At 39.3% G+C, this 3,585-nt stretch overlaps 1 long non-coding RNA gene across 1 annotated transcript in view; it reads left to right on the top strand.

Moving 5' to 3' along the window:
* Positions 1-3,531, top strand: part of LOC117943679 — a 27,337-nt gene extending 23,806 nt beyond the window's left edge. Inside the window, exon 3 of the long non-coding RNA XR_004656408.1 lies at positions 3,486-3,531. This is a non-coding gene — a long non-coding RNA (uncharacterized LOC117943679). The remainder of the gene's footprint in view (positions 1-3,485) is intronic.
* The last annotated feature ends 54 nt before the right edge of the window (positions 3,532-3,585 follow it).

Here is a 3,585-nt window from a genome sequence, read left to right on the forward strand (position 1 = left end):
AAACCCAATAGCGTAGCCCTTAGAGGGCTACGCCTATACTCATATAATCTGACGTTACCTACGTAACGAACGTTCTCTAGTCCATATTGATGTCCTGTACAAATGTCTGTCCCGACGTGCTGTCACCATGTTCTATGTTTCTGCAGAGGAACCTGCTAAAAAAACAGTTTTTAAATTGAGTCAGGCCCATTTACATTCTAATGTAATGTTACTTTTAACTGTCCTGCATAATAAACATGAATGAATGAATAAAGGATTAATGCACCATATAACTGATATAGTGTGACAATTTGTGGAAGGTTGTAGTGGCCAAACACATTAACCGCCAGATCTTCTTGGGCCAAATCTTTCACACCGTCCAAAGAATATTTTAAACAGCTGTGCGATATGTTTGAACAAATCTTTGGAACACATTATGGGAAACCGCATCAATTATGGGGAAAGTGAGCAATGAACAATGAACAATGCAAACCACCTACGCTGGCTTTTCAAAGAGACAGTCAAAAGGCCTCTCTCCACTATTAGAACATTCACATAATTGCCAACCATTATTACCACAACCAGTGAGTTTGCTAAGTGATTGAGAGTTGTTTTTTTTCCATTGATTCTTTTAATTGACATCAAAGTGAAAATTCACTTCCAAGAATTATGACAGTACAGTGATTTCCAAGGAACACAATCAGTCAACAGTCAGAAGAGCTTAACAGAAAGAAACACTAAGTGCGCAGAACAGTGTTTCCATATCAGCTTAGTCAGTGCCTGAATTGGACCCTAAAAGGTTTCAGTACAATAATTCAGGAGTTGCATGACATAATTATTCCCAGAATAGTCGACTATTCGACAATTCGTTCTGAGGAGCCTGAAACGGCTGGCAATCTCACTTGCTTGGTTTGTCCCAATAAATCCTTACATATAGCCTGTTCAGCCTATCAATAATACTGTTAATACCAAATAATAGTACTATTTTGGACAACAATCTGAAGTGCCATGCACATTTCAGGCACTGAGCTCAGTGAGCTCAGTGAGCTTTATGCTCAGTGAGCTTTATGCTCAGTGAGAAAGGTGACAGCCTTGCGCTAACTTGTAAAGGAAGGAAAAACTAGTGCTAGCCAAGGTTCCTTTATGCAGTATAAACACTGCAATACTGCAGCACTATGCTGTAAATCTTAGCTGACAAATGTCAAGTCAAGTTGTAAGATATCACAACCACCACCACCAACACCACCACCCCCTCGCCTAACAGCCTACAGCGATTGGTTGTTTTTTTCTTTTCTCTTTAAAATGATGACTCATGTTTAACAGAATTTTACATACAGTATATATAAAAATTTGAAACACAACATACTCAATGCGCTCAATACTCAAATTGACAAATGCAAACTCAATAGAGAGTTGTTTATAGGACTGGCGGATTTTATTTATCAAGGCACACACAGGTAGTAATTCTATATAATATTAACACAATAATGAAAAGGGTGGTAACTACTATTGTAATAAAATAAGTGTGTTTGATTCTCAGTGGAGATGGTTCTGGGATGTCTTTCATCAGATGTGGTGTAGCTTGGAATAGCATCTAGTCAAAGACTTGTGGAATTGTCTAATGCCTTGTTGCCCGCACCCTCATGACAATCTGTGGCCTGTTTAGAGCTGAAGCTGTAATAAGACATAGCCAATATTAGACGTCTGACTGATGAAAGACCACACTGCATGCTAAGTAACTAGGACTACAGTTGAAAATTAGCCGAATGACTAACACTGGCGCATTTACAGAAATGTTGATTAATGTGCATTGTCTTAATCAAATAAATAAATCTACTTCTGATGTATTTTACTTCAACAGACTAATCAACTATGGGATGGTTGACTGTTGATGTAGCCAATGCTTCTCACAGGACCTGTGAATAATTCAAAAGATGTAAAAATATTATAGCCTTCATTACAAAGGATGAGTGGTACTAATTATGGTATTTCCCAGTATTGTTTGCCAGGCTTACATCTCACTATAGGCAGGATTAACATTTCTAGTACATTTTAGTTTACGTCTACTAAATTCTATCTACAGTATCCATCTTTGCTCCATTCACCATCCCAGTGAAGGACAACAGTACACCAACAACAAAAGCATCAATTCAGGTTACATATGGCTACATTTCAATTGTTTGATATTTTCATGCAGCCAGAGATTCATGTCCCTTCATCTGCTGGCAGTAGCTCATTCACTGGTGCTGAATGATTTATATTCAGGACAGTGGAGGAAACATTTACAAACAAAAACACCTTGGCTACCTGGCCTTGTGGGGTTGTTGGTGATAAAATGGAATCCAGCCAGACGCTATTGTAGTATTGAAGTAGGTCATTCACAAAATAATCCTGACAAGTTTCATTTTGTGTCCAAGTCTGTGTTTTTTCCACAGATATGAAATCTAACAAAACCAAATAAAGTTTTATAAATGAGACTTATATTTTGTCTATTCATTTTTATCATGTCTCTGTAAGATGCAGTGTTCATTCAATTGTATCTGAGAAAGAGAAAGGTCACAGATGTATCATTGTCAATGCCCCTGTCAAAATGTACCCTGAGGTTGTCATGACACCAGGAGCTAAGAACAAACCCCAGACTTGCTTTAATTCCCCACTGAAACACCATGTTACAGCAAAGTATAGCAGCCCACACACATGAACATACATCACAATGTTTCCCACATCGATTGATCAGGCTTGCACTCACAGCAGCAGAGGTTAGCATAGGTCACTGGTTGACTGGTTCTTGATTCCGGGGTGAAGGGTCAAGTGGGTCTGGGGATAGATGTTGCATGAAGTTGCATTAAGACCTCGGCTCGTGTCATGCTTTTCCACAACAGTATTTAAGGTCAAACGGATTTAGAAGTTCTTCAGCTGGGGATTTGCTATGATTGGCATGTCACAGTGAAGAGGACTGGAGCACTGCGATTTCTATCGACAAATAGAATGAATCTTGTACTTAACTGCAGAGCGCGCGCACACACACACACACACACCGTTTCTTGTAGAAGTTCTGTACATAGAAAACACAATACACTTGCATTATGTTTACTTCAAAACATGTTTGCTGTTGCAAATTAAAGCGCCCATATTATGCTCATTTTCAGGTTCATAATTGTATTTTGAGGTTGTACCAGAACAGGTTTATATGGTTTCATTTTCAAAAAACACCATATTTTTGTTGTACTGCACATTGCTGCTGATCCTGTTTTCAACCTGTGTGTTTAGGTCTCAGTTTTAGCTACAGAGGGAGACATCCTACTTCTTTACTATCTTTGTTGGGAGTCACACATGTGCAGTAGCTAGGTAAGATCTCATCTGCTAGATAACTATTTCTGTGCTGCGGGTAGCCGTCTTGTCTTGGCTAGTGAAGTAGAAAGCAGTGCAGATTTTGAACATCTCACCCGGAGATTGAAGGCAGAGGACATTTAGAAACGTGTGTCTCACTCAAAACAGCATGTAAGTTCCCCTTCGAGGGGAACTCGAACTGCGTCGGTTACGACACTAAGGGGAACGCCTTTAGGCATGACAGGGCTGAATGCGAATGAAAACTACTCCAATCCT

The sequence above is a fragment of the Etheostoma cragini genome, chromosome 4 (genome assembly GCF_013103735.1).
Source record: "Etheostoma cragini isolate CJK2018 chromosome 4, CSU_Ecrag_1.0, whole genome shotgun sequence".
Taxonomy (NCBI): domain Eukaryota; kingdom Metazoa; phylum Chordata; class Actinopteri; order Perciformes; family Percidae; genus Etheostoma; species Etheostoma cragini.